This window comes from Acomys russatus, chromosome 2 (assembly GCF_903995435.1).
Source record: "Acomys russatus chromosome 2, mAcoRus1.1, whole genome shotgun sequence".
In the NCBI taxonomy this organism is placed as follows: domain Eukaryota; kingdom Metazoa; phylum Chordata; class Mammalia; order Rodentia; family Muridae; genus Acomys; species Acomys russatus.
The window spans coordinates 41863697-41881278 of record NC_067138.1 but is presented as its reverse complement, the minus strand read 5'-3'; the positions used below and the strand labels follow the sequence as shown (position 1 = coordinate 41881278).

General features: G+C 34.3%; 1 pseudogene; it reads left to right on the top strand.

Annotated features, from left to right (window-relative positions):
- The first annotated feature begins 15153 nt into the window (after nt 1-15153).
- LOC127206846 (heterogeneous nuclear ribonucleoprotein A1-like) lies at nt 15154-16170 on the top strand (annotated as a pseudogene).
- Nucleotides 16171-17582: the final 1412 nt, after the last annotated feature.

The window sequence follows — 17582 nt, the reverse complement described above, 5'->3', positions numbered from 1 at the left end:
ATTTCTTGGATGTTTTGTGCCAGGAATTTTTCAGAGTTAGCATTTTCTTTGATGGTTGCTACAGATTCTATGATTGTGCCTTCTAGTCCCAAGATTCGTTCCTCTATCTCTTGGATTCTCTTAGAGAAACTCCCCTCTGTGTTGCTTGCTTTCTTTTGTAATTTCTCTAGTTTCTGTTTTTCTTCTGGGTCTTTATCATCTTCAGATCATCAGCTGTTTTATTGATTTTTTTCATCTTTTTTTTCTTTCTTTCTTTCTTTTTTTTTTTTTTTTTTTTTTTGTATTTTCCTGAATTTCTTCCAGTGCTTCTCTATAAACCTCTTTTATGTCTTTAGCCTGTTTGGCTGCATCTTCCTCCATTTGTTTACGGATTTTATTCATTTTCTCCATTACCATCTTCATTACTAAGTATTTGAGATCATTTTCTTGTATTGCAATTGTGTTTGGGTTCTCTGGAATGCTTTTTTTGGTATAGCTAGGATCTGGAGATGACATATTGGTTTGATTTTTGTTGTTTATTGTTTTTATGCTGGGCTTTAGTCATCCTGCTGTCTCTGATAGTGGGAGGTAGCTTCTGGCATCCTTTACTGGTTGTTGAGAGTTTATTTTTGGTGAGTGGTTATAGGTCGAGGGCCCTTGCCTATGGGAATCAGGGAACTCTTCACTAGAACATGTAGGTGACCTGGTTTCAGCTCCAGGAAATTTTGCTCCACACCTTGGTTCCCCCACTGGGTCAGCAGAGGTAGGTGCTGGTACTCCACAGGCCCAGGATCAGTTCGAGGTACTATATGCAGAGTCTGTTATCCTGTCACATATTTAGAGATCACATTTCTAAAACCTTTCTTGAATGTGAAAGGAAGTCAGATTAGATTTTTTGTTAGTTTTGTTTTGTGTTATAGTGTTGTTTTGTTGTGTATGTATGTATATATACATATATATATATATATATATATATATATATATGTATATATATATATATATATATGTATATATATATATATTATGGATTGGTGGAAAGACTTTTTCATGATTTAAATTGCTCTTAGTGAGACTATCATGCTACCTGGACATTTATCACAAACATTTTCATTCTGTTCCATAAGCATAATTGAGCACCTTGGGAATTCTCAGCAATCTGTAATATGTGAATGACTTAGTTTTGTGACAAATAAGAAGTCTGTGTAGTATATCAAAGGTTCAGAGTGAATTATTTGTCTCAGATAAGTCTATACTAGAAATGACAGACTAATTTCAGGTAAACTTCTGTCTATTTATTAGAATGGCATATGCTGAAAAAAATTGTGTTTCAGATTATGTAACTAATCCTGTATTGAGGGATTTGGTGAAAAGTTCTAATGGGTTTTTATATGAGCAGCAAATGTTTAAGTTCAGAAATAAAATAATCAATTCTTAAGAACATTCTCTAAATAAACTAAAATGGTCAACTTTACTTTATATTTGGAAAGGATAAAATGAGGTTAAGGAAGTTGAAACTACATATTTGGTGAATTTTCTTTTGTGAAGAAGAAATATTTATGTGATAAAAGAAAATAGAAAAATTCAATTAATTTCTATGCAGTTCTGACTCAGATACAAAAATCTAATCCCTAGTTTCTCCTGGAGTTCTATTTTGAGCTATGTATTACATTAGCTGATAATACCAATATGAAATCACACAAACATCTAGATTAAAATGGAGTTTACATTTAGTTAGTTTTATGAAGACAAACCACCAAATATTTATTTTGTAAGCAAAACAGAAATACATAATTTATAAATAGCATTGCCTATGACTATTTGTTAAGAAGGAAGACATTATAATATAGTCAACACACCATAACTGTGTGTTTGGTGACAGAGTCAATTAAAACAATTTAAATAAATAAAGCGCTCGAATTTGTACTCAATGTGAACAGATATTTTTTTACTAGCAATGGGGTGACAAATATTTGCATAGCATACCTACTCTTTTAGTTATCTTAAATAATCTAAAACTATTAAAATAAGCAAAAGAATGTGCATGCATCATAGGAAAACACTATCATTTATACACTGGACAACTTGAAGATTTTAGCATTCACACAGGTTCTTAGAGCAGATTGATGGATTACTATATGTGATGACAGGGAAGTGATCCTGGACAGAGTAGGAATTGATGATCTAAAACCATAATATGCAATAATAAGCACAATAAGACTGAGATAAAAAGTGGAGCTTTTCTCATAAAAACAGAATGCAGTTAACTCATTCATTTTTGGCGGTGGGGATGGAAAGCAGTGTGTACAGTGACAGATTATGTACTTGATTTAGCAACAGGATGACATTTCTTCAAATTCATTCCATTTCTTCAGTGAAATATGAAAAGAGTATTCTCAGATATAGATGTGGGAAGAGAATGTTGAAGTTTTGCTTGTGATGAAATGACATATAACAAGTACCTTGAGAATGGTCAATGAATGGAACACTGAAGCATAGTTTATTGCCAGTAGGTAAAGGACTCTTTTGGGAACAGTAAGGGTATTTCTTTTTTGTGTATCTAGTCACATCATACTGTTCCAGTATAGCTTTGTACCAACTAAAAATTTAATATATCCAAAATGTGATTTTGTCTGGTAGTCAATGGAGAGAAATAAAGGAACATATTTAAAGTAATATTTGAGGAAAGAATTTTAATAGTGAACTAATGAGGACCATTAAGGATATCATATCTGTAAAATAAAGGAGAGTGTGCCATAACCTGTCAATTAGATAAGGATCTTGTGGTTTCATGGTGTCTGAGATGAAAGAATTGGAAATTCAGACACAGATGACACTGATGAAACCTTGAACCAAAAATCAAACATATATTCTGGCAGCAGGTTTTAGGTTACATCCAAGGAAAAAACAGATCACTGATGGTAAGAAATTAATGAATCATAAGCTAAATCAATAGTGTTGAGCATCTGCACAAGACTTTCTAGAAAGAAGCTGTGTTTACAAAAGCTGATTGATTGATTAAAACTTCAGTGGTAAGTAGAGGTTAGAGTGCTGCAGGTCCACCCAGGTCTTGGGCAGTATTTATCTTTGTAAAGAGCCACTCCTTGCTTTCCTCTATGGCAGGTCTAACAAGCTGATAACAGATTAAAACTTTGGAATGTGTTAACTTAACAAAATGTTATTCTTTATCAACCAAAGGCCCCAGAATACAGTCACATGGTATCTGGGGCCTACAACCTGCCAAGCTGTTTTGTTTTGTTTTGTTTTTAACCAATGTATTTGTAATTTTCATTGTTCTGTTACGTTAAAAACTTCATGAATTTGCTTTTAGGTTGGAACATGGAATTTGAGGTAACCAAAATCTGTGTTTCTAGGCCATGGCTGTTCAGAATAAACATTTATTTGCTTTGAATGAGAACAGTATTTTTGAGTAAGCAAATGAATCAAATCTATAGATACAGAAAGTACCAAAGATGGGGATCAGAGAGTGATATAATGAGCAAGGTATTAGTGGTACTCATGAATAAGAAAATAAAAGTGAGCTGGGCATGGTGGCACAAGCCTTTAACCTAAGCACTTAGGAGGTGGAGGCAGATACATTGCTGTGAATTCAAGGTAGCTTGGTCCATGAAGAGAGCTCAAGGACAGCCCGGACTGTTATACAGAAAAACTCTGTCTTGAAAAACCAAAACTACAACATCAACACAAAAAACCAAAGCACCAAACAAACAAACAAACAAAAAACATGTGGAAATGTGAAGGTAGTAGACAATTACACCCTTCAAGTTTTCATTAAATAAATCCTTATTTCGTGTAGTCAGAAATCATATAGGAGGCTGGCCCAATGAGGAAGCATGAGAGACCTTCGAGTTCTGTTTGGACATAAGTATAGAAAATTTCCTAACCTCCAGTCTTGGCTCAGTGTTCCCATGGTTGTTTTCCTGCTTCTCTCATGTTATGTTAGTCATATGTTTACAGTTTTTCTCTCTCTTTTTACAAGAAACTCTTTAATTTGTGGCACAAAAATGTTGGCCAAATCATACAATATATGCAGTAAATGCACACTAATTACATAGAAAGGGGAAATATCAGATACTGGGGCTGGGAGTAAGTCTTTCAGATGACCGAGATTCTGGGCTTTGTTTTCACATCCAGTAAGAAGGAAGAAAAGGAGGACTGAAAGAAGAAAAAAGAACACCTAATTTGAAAACAATAGACAGTCTCTTACTGTGTTTTACCACCAAAACTTGTCATTTACACTATAAAAAAGTCATCTTCAAAGTAAGACCAGAGTATTTCTACAAGAAAAAAATTTCTATATATATTCTGATTTATTAAATCTATGAAGTCATGGGAAAATATAATCCAAAATTATTTAAAAATATTTCAAATATTTTAATGAGAACGTCTAGTTTATGAGTTCATCTATATAACCTCTTTAAGTAATATTCAGCAGACATTAATTATCTAAGAATCTTTAAGCTTTGCAGAAAACATCACCTAGATGAGAAGATACCTGTAGGCAGGAAGAGGGCATTATATCAGATTACAGATAGTTGTGAACCACCATGTGGTTGCTGAGAATTGAACTCAGGACCTTTGGAAAATCAGGCTATGCTCTTAACCACTGGGCCATTTCTCCAGCCTGGCTGACAACTTCTATACATTTAATAACTTATATTCATGATACTGGTATTGAGGAAATCAGCCATCTGTTTTTGGCTTCTTTATCTTGTTAATAAAGTAATTTAGATATTTTCTTAGAAGAACACTTGAAAATTTTTGTTAATGTTTAAGAGAAAAATAGCACACCAGGAAAGGTTTAAATATTGGCACTTACCAGAAGGGAAATGAAGACAAAAAAGAAAGAAAGCCATGCTAAGCAGAGCAAGCCATTCTGAAATGTAGTCTTTTGGTAGTAGTGAAAGATCAGCTTCAGAGAAAAACAGTGAGATGAGTGTCTAGGAAAGTAGGATTTGGACAGTAACAAAATGCAAAGAAAAAAAAGAAAGGGAGGAAGGATAAAATAAAGAGGAAAAAAATATACTATTTTTGAATAATTTATAAAAACAGGAAATTTCTGTTATGTTAAGTGACGAAAACGTCTAACATCTTGAATGAGGGAGGGCTTCTCGGGAGAATAAATACATTGATAAATTATTCTTTGTTCTTAGTTTATCTTCGTGTAAACCAGCTTTATTGGGAGACAGACTCTTGGCTATATGATTGACATGCCAAACTGGATTAATTCTTACACAGAAGAGAAAATACTATATGGAATCTTAAGGATGATAAAATATTATGGTCCTGCTGTAGGGCCAGAGGTTGAAATTTCATTCTACTCCTTTGATCAGGAGAAGGTAATTTCATCTTAATGTTTTTCACAAATCCCAGATACCACCATCATTATCACATGAAAGTTTAAATACTAATGTGCAGCAAAACTAATGATTGTCCTTTTAGTGTGACCAGGGAAATAGGAGGTAGGACCCCAAAACTCAGTGGCTGCTAAGGCTACTGTAAAAATACTGTGAATATTGTATGCTTTATTAAGGTACTTTAATCTAAGTAAAGCATTGGACAAATACAAATTATTAAATATTTTTAATATATTATTTGGATTTTGACTTCATGTTCTTAGTTTTGAATCTGAACAGATGCCTATGTAGTAAATTTTTATATAGCTTCTTGTTTCTCTGCTATTGTCATATTTTATAATTAATTAAGTTAAGCAGGAGATAATAAGATGGAGAATATGAATATGAATGCTGACTCCTTGAATTTATCTGGAAAATTCTTATAAGATTAGGATTATTACTTCCTTAAGTGTCTGGAGTCGGCCTGGTGAAACCATTAGTGCTTGGGGTTTTCCTTATGTGAAGGCTTCAAAGTATCTTCTCAATTACCTGAATTGAGAACACTCTATGTATTCTATACTTGGGTAAACATTCATCAAGTAAGATTTGTGAAATAAAATGACATATTATCGTGGGAAAAATAAGGGCTATGAATGAAATATTCAATGATGTGCACCTGCTGTGGAGTCAGTCATGCTTGAAGAGAGCCAAGACACATTCAGAGAATACCTTCAAGTATGCTTTTAACTATGGAGGGAAGTGTATTAATTCTGCTTTCCCAGGAACTGCATGATAAAGGTTTCTCACAAAGTAGATACCAGATAAATACTTTTCATAAACTATTTTCAGTATATCCATGCTTCAAAAACACCTATAAGACACATCATTAAGGAATACTAAAGAGTTTCAGCTATTCTTGAAGTAAGCTATAGCATTTTGATTTGCCTTTATTTGCTTTAGTGAATATAGGAGGAGAAAGTGTTCAAACTATTTTTAAAGTGTAAGGTACTTGGTTGCTTCCTTCAGCTATAGAGGGCTATTTTCAGTGGAAATTAGTTATAAGTTATTATTGGTCTTATTTGGAGAGAAAACAAGCTTGGACTCAGGGATGTCTCTGTTTTTCTTTATCTCCCATTCTTAGGTTTGGAGATAGGGGTTGAAAGATAAAGAAGGAGGAATATAGAAATATATAGGGAAAATAGAACAAAAAGTAGTTTAGTGAATCTATTCCATACTTAAGGCCTCAATTGTCACTCACAAGATTATTTTTAATTCACTGGTATAGAATTTTGTATATAGATATGAAATAAGTTTAATTTTTGATACAATGGTATATAATTCAAATGTAAGATTATTATTCACACATATTAGACATATTTTTATATTAATATGAAGTATTGTACCCTTATAATTCAATTATGATACAAGATTACTTCCAATACTTTGAAAGTGCTATTTCAGACTGTTTATGACAGATAAGTTACACAAGTTAATTGTTAATTGATAAAATCACGATCATATCAATTACTAGTCTATTTTTATTACAATAATATACATCTTAGGTACAACAGATAGATACAGTTTTATAGAAATATAAGGTAGAATAGTTAGACAAGGTCTTCAAATACCTCAGAGACATGCAGAATATGGCATTTTAAAGTGTTTTTCTATCATTTTAAATATTCACTGACAATGATACAGGTTAACTCCTGGCAACATGCAGCCTACCTCAAAAAAGTGGATGAGCATCAAAGAACCTCCTTATAGAGATAGGTTCAAATATGGAAAACAAGCCACTGGGAAAATGTGCTCATTTGTACCACAGACAGAATTATGCCTAAAAATGGGCAAGCTTGGATGCAGGTAAAAGTCAATGGCCACACTCTGCCAAGACAGGATAAGCAAGTCCTCAATAGTTGTTCCCTGACAAATATGTCTGTCAGATATATAGGGCCAGAAGGCTGAGGCTGACGCTGCAATGTTATAGAGAGTTTTGGGTGACTATTCAGGTCAGTCACCTTCTCATTTACTACGCTGTTAACCTACACTGCCTGTATATGCAGGTAATTAGGTTTATTCCTTCTTAAGTCTCTGATGGGGTTGAAGACTAGATTGTTTAGTTTTACAATTAAGCTTAGTTGTTTAGGGGTTAAGATATTACTTGGTCTAGATAGATGTTTTAAATTGATAATGATGAGATATGATAGATACTGATTTACATTCAGAATTTTAGGCACACAAGGATAGGAAAGATGTTTTCTTCAAGGCTGTCAAATACAAATAGCCAGACACTATAAATGTAACATTTATATAATTCCTGATTGTGTCATGGTTCTTCTAGCTATAGGTAGTTTATTGTACATATATGTAATAATATAAATGTGTATGTAAAAAATAAAATAGGTTTAGTTGAAAAAATAAAAAATAAAATAAAGAAAAAAGAAATGTATGTAGTCATTATCTAAAAGATCAAGTCACATTATCTTTCTCATGCACCAATGTGCATGACATTAAGCTCTATCAAAATAATAAATTTTATGATGGCTATTAAAATATGAAGTGAAATGATTGACTTACCAGAAAAGCACTGTGTGGATGGAAAGAGGACAATTTTAAATTCCCTTTAGAACTTGAATGATTTTTATCTTATAGTCTGTTTTGTGTTCCATTTAGGCAAGGATAATTCAAAACATTGAGCTCTGAAACATTGGTGGAGCTACATATACTCAAAAATATATATCAGCAAATTCAATAACAGAATAAGTTAATTATAGGTTAGGTTTTTGCTAACTTGTATTATCCATTATATGTTTTCTTCTTTTGAGAAACCTCCATGTTGATATCTAGAGTAGGTGGACTGTTATACTCCCACTAGAGGCACACAAATGTTTACTTTTGTCTCCATCTCAGCTAAAATTTGTTTTTATTTATTTTCCTGGCACCATTCTGATTGTGATAATATTAAAATCTCAAAGCAGTTTTGATTTTAATTTCTGTGATGTTTAGGATTACAATATAGTTTTCAGCCATCAAGAAGGATGAACATTTGTTGTTTATAAAGTGGATATTACTGGAGAAAATTACATTAAATGAATTAAGTCAGTCTCAGTAAGACAAATATTAAATATTTTTCTTACTTCTGTGCCCCAGCTTTTATATAGATACATAAAATCCTTTATGTATAGTTAATATAAAAGTAGAAGTGAACTGTATGGGAGAAAAGAGGACTAATGAGTGGGAAGAGGGAAACACGAGAGTAAAGGGAGAGTCTGCTCAGAATTCGGAACACACTTCAATGAAAACATCTTAAGACATAAATTTATGAAATAAGAAAATAGTTCATTAAAACAGTAATACTTAAATACTTAAAGTAAATACTTAAAATAGAAAGTTAAAGTATAAAACAGAATATTTTTAATGTCTATAATAAAAAAAAAAAGTACATCTGGAGCTAGAAAGATGGTTCAGGGGTTCAGAGCTGTTGCTGTTCTTGCAGAGGACGCGGGTTTGTTTCTGAGGACTGACATAGTAGCTTTGCCTGTAACCTCAGCGCAAAGCAGGTATGTGATACATATACATACATTCATATAGAATACACAATAGAATTCACATAAAATAAAACAGTAAAATATAAGGAAAAATAAATGGGAATGTGTATTAACTTTTGTGTACTAAGAGCTATGAAATAGTTACTTATTAAACATTTGCTTATTAGTTTCTTATTCTTACCTTTTTCAAGATGCAATCTGTTGAGGTTTATGTAAGAAGAGTCCTCATAGGTTCAAACATTTGAAAACTCTTCTTCAGTTGGTAGAAACATTTGGGAAGGATTGGGTAGTATGGCTTTGTTGGAGGATGTATGACACTGGGTGTTAGCTTTGAGGTTTTCAAAGCTCATCCCGTTCTTAGCTCTCTCTGCCTTGTGGTTATTGTGTGAACATACGGCCTTTCAGCTATTGCTCCAGTGATTTGGCTGCTTGCCTGTATTCCCGCTTCCCACCATGATGCAAATGTACCCCAAAACCTTGGGAATCATGAGTCCCCAAATTAATTGCTCTCTACTATAAATTGCCTTTGGCATAATGCTTTGCAATGACAATAGAGAACACTAAAATGTAATATAAGTCACAATTTAAAAGAAAATGCGAACCCCAAATTGTGTTCACTGCAGATTTGTAAATAACTGTTTATACTACTGTATATATTATTCAAAATTGAATAAAATAGGAAAAAAGATAAATGAAGTATTAAAATGGCCTTTAAAGCTTAAAATAGAACATTTTATCTTAATTCATAGACTCAATATAAGCATGATTTTATTTCACTTCTAGTAATTCAGTAAAATACATTGTTTATTACCCATCTACTTTTTGGAGATACACTATATTATAGTTTGCTATTGTAACGGAAACTTGTAATATAAAACATAATGTAGAACTATCTCAAGGACAATGATCTAAACAACATACTACCTAAACATTTACAAATTTATTGTGATGATCATTTGTAAAACTGAGTCTAGAATATTATATGTTCTATTCATCTAAAAACATTCAGCCTTATAGTAACCATTTACTGGCACTCAAAATGACTTTTGATTAAACTTAATGGAACATCAAACTTTTAAATGTAGCTGTGGATATATTCCAATATATAAATAGATGCCATACATGGTAATCCTGGCAAGATACATATCCTAGACTTAGACGTTGGGGCTAACAATTTTGACACCATTGTTTTGAAACATTAAAGAATTTGAAATTAAAATCATAAATCTAACATTGAAGCTTAAAGCTAATATATGATTTGATCTCTAAATGCTTTGCTGGAATCAGAGCCAAGTAATACTAATTCAATGAAGTTGTACTAAAATAGAGAGAGCAATTTGTCTCAATAACAAAGACCTTTTCTTTATGTACAGAAACCATACTTCATCTTTAATTAGGATGAAGAACAGTGGCCTACTACCAAGAGTTAAGACTATAAAAGTTTCTAAAATATATATCAGAAACCAGAAATGATCAATTTGGTCCACTTCATGTTTTGAATTAACACTGAGCATATTATCATTATTGGTGTTTTAATGTAGAACTTGCACTTAAAAGCCACTGTTATCAATTTAAACTCCATTATAAGATAAAATATAATATTAATGTTTATAATATCATCTGCAAGCAGGTTTAAGTAAATTATAGACCACTACCTATAAAAATTCCTATTCAATGTAAGGATGTATATGCATCAAACTATGAGTTGAATGCTGGTACTTTTAATTTATTGTCTCTTCTTTTCCTTTCTTTGTTTATTGTTCACTCTCTCCCTTTTTCTCTCTCTCCCTCTCTTCCCTCTTGCTATTGTCCTCAACTGTATGTAAAACTGAAAATTGGGCCTTGATTTTAATTTAAAATGTCTTCATAAGCAATCATACTCAAACATATGGATTTAGGGAAATTTTACTTTTCCCTGCCAGTAATTTCTATAATATAAAATATTAAACCTTCTATTTTAATTCACTTCTGCATAGTTTAAAATCAGATAAACTCTATGCTATTCCCCACTGCTACTTTATTTTCTGTATATAGCTATTTAGTTTTCATTATTTGTATAATGTCTGCCTTTTCCACTTGAGTTCAATAGCTGAGATCAACAATCAATTAATATTGATCACTTGCTGGCAAGGATTTTAAATTATTACTTTCCTGCTAAATTATTCAAAGTAAACATGGGGAGTCTGTGTTTCTACGCTTGGAGCACAGCAAATGTTCAATAAATGTTGTTGAATGCTCATCACTTCTTTCCTAAAATGGCTGACTGGAATATTGTATCACAAGGGATTAGTAAAACACACTCAAGGTGTATTTCTTTGGGCTTTCCCAGAGAATAGAATATAATTGAGATGGGAAGGCCTGGAGGGAATATGGAAAATAGCATTGAGTAGTCTGAAGCTTTTTATAAAACAAACGTTGGAGCATGAGGAGGCCAGGTATTCCTGAAAATCTTTACAGTATTGCTGCTGATTCCAATGTCTGTAACCTGCAAATATGAGCTCATATAGCTGACTCTGCAGTGAGCTTTCATATACATATACATTTATGAGTTTAAAAGAAAAATATTCATGGGTGCAGATCTCATGTTCAGATACTAGGGTTTGTTTAGAAACAAAAAAGGAACCCCAGAGTATTAGGGAAAGCCACAGTGTTGGGAAGAATGAGCTCAGAAATGAGATTGAAGAAAAGTTATGTTTTTCTAGATATTTTAGAAAAACAGAACAACAGGCAAAACTGTGTGGATGTGGTCTTTCTTACTGCTCTAGGTGGTAGAAACTCTGGGAAGGAAAAGTACTACCTCATTACATGGATGAGTACTTATCTGTGTTTTTATCATTGCTTAAGGTAAGCCCACCTTCCTATGGGATAATTCTACTTTCCTGAGGCCAGGCCACCCTGAATGGAGAAAGCAATAGCATACTCCTAGCTAGAGACAGATTTTATTCTTTACTATACTATCTCTCCTCTGATATAACTATAAAATCTTTTAGATGATATGAAATTGGGAAATAGACTTCATCTCTTTTTTATGAAAGTCTGGTGATCCAAGGCATAAACTGCACCAGAAGAGATCAATGCCTGATCTGCAGTTCTAGCTCCTACCTTCGTATAAAGAATTTAGTAAGGAGTGACCATCTATGAAGAGATTTGAAACCAGAACTCTCTCTATATTTCCTGGCTTGAGAACTATGTACATAACTTTTGGGGTCCTTTCCCTGACATGGCTGTCCATTTTCAACCTTCTGTTCCCATCATTCCACACATTCCCAAAAAGTAACCCTACAGCCATTAATAAATTGGGTCCACGACTCTTCTGGTTGCCTAGAGTCAATGTGGGAGCTGAATGTTGTTGTAGTACTCCTCCAGTGAGTCTTCCTGAAAGACCTAAAAATACATTAGTGATTACATTTGTATAATCACCAGATATAAAAAGAAATTGTATTTGATATGTTATCCAGTTTCAAATGGTTAGTTTTAAATACATATACATTGTAGTACTTTAAATAGACTCAGCAGGATGTATTAACATATGCATATATATTTATATGTAAGAAAATAAAAAATAACGTCATATATTTGAGAGAGAGAGAGTAGTGGGTAGCATGGATAGAATTGGAAATGGTAGGAAGAAATTATATGACTACAGTACACATATAGAAAATTCTCAAACAAAATAAAAAGAAAAATTAATTATTAGGAACACCTACAAGAAGACAATCAAGGATGGTGGATCTGGACTCAGGGGGGTCTGCACAAACTGCTGTACCAAGCAAGGACAATGCATGCAGTAAACTTAGACCCTCTATTCAGATCTAGCTCCCTATTTGACCACTTCCTCTTGGTAGGGAGACCTGGTGGCACTCAGAGGAAGGGGAAACAAGCTAACCAGATGAGACTTGATAAGCTGTGGTCATATAGAGGGGGAGAAGGTTTCCTTCTGTCACAGGCCTAGGGGAGGGGAATGGAGTGAAAGATGGAGGGAGGGGGAATGGGAAGATACAAGTGAGGGGATAACAATCGGCATGTAATCTGAATAAATTGTTAAAAAAATAAATTAAATCTAAAAACTGAACTTTGAACAGACTTTTTTTTTAAAAAAAAAAGAACAGTTGTAACAGCAAGAAATACATTTCTATTAATTTACATGCTCTTCCACCTAACTCTCAGTAACATCTTCTACATGTAATCTCAATGATTTCATTCTGAACAATTCATCTCAAAGACATAATTCTAATATAATTCATGGTGTGGATGTGATTCAGAATATAGAAGGTGATCTTAATAGCTCTACGTATGCTTTGCACTGGTTTTGGTTCTCATGGGTTGCTATGCCTACTCAGGGAGCAGCTCTCCAGACTGTGGTTTCCCGTCCTTTTTCTAGAAAAGGAAAGAGACAGTGTCAAGTCATAATGCACAGTGGGCATTCCTTTTGCTTCATATTGTGACATGACTAATCATATCCTTTTTCAGAAATGTAGATCAACATTCAGCAGTGCTTTCCTCACACCAACCTCAGTGGCAGCACCAATATCCCCACATAGCCACAACCGATCCAACATATAGTAAATCACTTTCCCAAGGACTGTGAGAAAGGATCAAGTGATACGACATGGAACTCATACGTTTCCACTGTGTGCAAAAATTAAAGCCAGTTTCAACCAAGAAATCAGAAGGAACGTCTAGACTCACTAATTCTTTCCAACACTAAGAAGAGTGTTTTCATTCATCCAGACTGGATTTAAACCATATGATGGACTAGCATCAAAGATATCTTTGTGAGATACGGACAGTTTGTCAAGTTTCATTTGGAGTTTTCTCCTAACTGCTTAGTTTTCTTGCCCATTTCTCCTTACCACTCTGTATTATTCTGGTTAAATCCAACAATAAGGAATGTATAAATATGCTTTGTCACCCATAATCCCCCAAAAGCCTTATTCAAGATACTGAAACATACCACTTATCCCCACCACATGCCACCAGCAAAAAGAGCTCCAGAAATTCAAAATATCCAGAAGCATATTTTTGTTTATTGCTTACTGCTGACATTCTTAAAGGGTTAATATGAAGGGACTTCATCAATTTCCTTCCTAAAATATGTGGATGCAACTTCTTTACTCAGTAATAAAATAGTACTTCCAAACTTTGCCAAACAATGGATAGATGCCTCCAGGTTTGGCTCAGGTGTTTGTTAGTATTAGTGCATAGTACGTTTAAAAATGGATAGTATTTTCTTTGAACATAAGGATGTGGTGAACATTTTGTTAAGCTCCATATATAAGAACAAGAGAAGAACTTTCATCATGAAATATTTATGCGACATATAAAAAAGAAGCTGAAAGAAAAAGAACAAATGACATACATAGTTTTTGGAAAAACTTTATACATTTTCTGAGAGTAAACTGAGATAGAAAAAAAGAAAAGGAATGAACATCAAAGACTTTAGAAAAGATATTTATAAATAATTTACAAACTTGTTTAAATATTTATTAGTTTCTTTTCTCACATGTAGTTCTCCTGATCCTCACTGTTTTCCATGCACTTAATACATTTGGATATTTTAAATAGAGAGGCTGTTTTGACAATAAATAGGGACACTTTAGAGTCACTCTTGTCAGTACTAATATTTCTGTTATTTATTCTGATTAAAACTTGAAAACATTCTGGCCATCATTTTAACACAGACTCACAGTAATGTTTAGTCAGTGCAAGATATTATAAGCCTTCACATTGGAAAAGGAAAAAGCATAAACCAAAGAGTCTGTCTGATTGCCTCAAAAATGCAGACACATTGCAGATTGTGGATCTACTCATAGATACTATTAAGAGTTAAGCCAGCACTTAACATTCTTGTACTTCTAAGTGGATAACCAACCCAGAAGCTGTTATTTAATTCCAAATTTTAAATAATGGGAAACTGATACAGGGAAGTCCTAGGGTAACCTTGACATCAACATCTTCCTGGCCTGGATGCAAATTACTCTTAGTTGCAGAGAATTGAATTAGAACAAAACCTGACATATAGCAAAGGCCATGCGAATTTGTGATCCATGCTTCTTCCAGAGACAGAGTTGGTGTCTTTTATCAGGACTCCCTAAGGAGAACTTGTTGGTGTCTGTGGTCCATGCTGTGATGCTGTTATGGTCAAGGATGCTTTTGTTGCAGTGGTAATGATGACTGACACCAGAGTCAAAATTAAAAGTGAGAGATGACTCCTTTCTGGTCGTTGACACAGGCGAGATAGCATCACGGAAAGCACCCATCTCCCTGCCATCATGTCTAAGTTAGAGTCTCCTGAGGAGCCAAAACAGCTGTGGAAGCTCTTCATTGTAGGGCTGAGCTTGAAACAACCAAGGAGAGCAGGAAGAGTCATTTTGAGCAATGGGGGACACTCACTGACTGTGTGTAATGAGAGGTCCAACACCACTGTGTAGGATGTGAATGCTGCTATGAATGCAAGAACAGACAAGGCAAATGGAAGAGTTGTGGAACCCAAGAGAGCTGTGTCAAGAGAAGATTCCCAGAAACTAGATGCTCACTTAACTCTGAAGAAGATTTTTTGTTAGTGGTATTAAAGAAGACAGTGAAGAGCATCTCCTATGAGACTATTTTGAGCAATATGGGAAGATGGAAAGTGAGTCTAGGACAATCAAGGCTACACAGAAAAACCCTGTCTCGAAAAAGAAAAGAAAATGAAAAAAAAAAAAAAAAGAAAAGAAAAGAAAAAAGAAAAAAGGAAATCATGACTGAAAGAGGCAGTGGGAAAAAAAGGGGGCTTTGCTTTTGTCACCTTTGCTGACCATGACTCTCTGGATAAGATTGTTCAAAAACATCACACTGTGAGTGGCTACAGCTGTGAAACAAGAAAAGCCACATCAAAGCAAAAGATGGCGGGTGCTTCATCCAGCCAGAGAGATTGGGGTGGTTTCAGAAACTTGGTGGTGGTCATGGAGGCAATTTTGGTGACATTGACAATTTCAGTTGAGGAGAAACCTTCAAAAGCCTTGGTGGCTTTGGTGTCAGCTATGGAGCTGGTGGATATGGTGGCAGTGGGGATGGCTATAATGGACTTGGTAATGATGAAACAATTTTGGAAGTGGTAGACACTACAGTGATTTTGGCAATTACAACACTCAGCTTCAAAGTTTGGACCAATTAAGGGAGGACACTTTGGAGGCAGGAGCTCTGGCCCATATGGTGGTGGAGGCCAGGAATTTGCTAAACCAGGACACGAAGGTGACTATGGTGGTTCCAGCAGCAGCAGTAGCTGTGGCAGTGGCTGGATGTTCTAATTACCTTACAGGAAGGAAGGAAAGCTTAGCAGAAGAGGAAAATGAGAGAAGTGATAGGGAAGTTACAGGTTACAGCAGATATGTGAACTTGGACAAACACAGTGGTAGCTGGGCCTAGCTGCTACACAGAAGACTAGTTTTTAGACAATACTCCAGTGTATGGGCAAGGACTGTATTCGTGACTAATTGTATAACAGGTCATTTTAGCTTCTGTTCTGTGGGAAGTGTACAGTATGCCAACAAAGGGTTTTACTGTAGACCTTTTTTCACTCATGCTCTTGGTTGCTAAATGTAATAATCTGATCATGATGCTGAATAAATGTCTTTTTTTTTTTAAGAGAGAAAAAAAGTAAGAAAGCAGTAAAATCCTCAGTGCAACAATTTTATTAGTACTAACCAGCAATTGCTTTAAGAGAAGATGCTACTGATTTAATATATTTGCCTGTCTATCTGTCTATTTACGTATCATCTATTGTCTATGTTTATCAGAGTTAGATGATGTAATTATTGCTTTTTGATCAAATGAAGATCCTGAGATTATTATCACAATTTCTTTATAATTGGTTATTTACTAATGACCAAAAACACTTTAGCACCTTCTATGTGCTCTGGGCTATCCTTGTTCTGGAAAATACAGTGATAATCAAAGGGTCTACTTGTGTTCCTAATGGAATATATAGTCCAAATACTTTATCAACTATAATCTGTTACACAAACCAGGAGTAAGAATCCAGTTTCATAACTGTAATTAACATTGGGCTGTGATTTTAACACTTTCTAAAGATTAGCAAATCACATTTTAAAATGTTACGAAAAGAGTTTGAAAAACTACAAGCCAGCAGGCAGTTTTAAGTTTTAGAGCTAATTAATTATAAATGTAGTTTTTTGATTTATCATGTTGTATTTTTCATGTTTGGTTGTTATATCTTAGAAGTCTGCTCTTTTCAGGGAAGGGACGAGAAAAGAGTGATCCAAAAGGGAGCAGAGAAGGAGTAACTGGGAGGAGTAATGGGAAGAGCAATTATAATCAGGATATATTGTATGACGAAAGAATCTGTTCTCAACAGAAGAGAAAAAAGAGCATACTATAATGTAACTAAGGAATAAATCATGGCAGGAAAAGCACAATATCACTATGGACTTCTGAGCACTCATTCTATAATACATTGACCCAGCCCAACTGCCTTTAAGCAAGTATTATTAATAGAAAATATTTGGGACCTTAGTTCATTAACTCCTGAGATTTGATGTCATGAAAAATTGACCTACTCTTGGCAGCCTGCTGTCCTTCCTCTGAGTGCCACCAGGTCTCCCCCTCCAGGGGACATGGTCAAGAGACTTGATACCCTATGAGCATATACAGGGGGAGGTAATCCTCCTCATGAACAGTCATAGGGGAGGGGAATAATGGG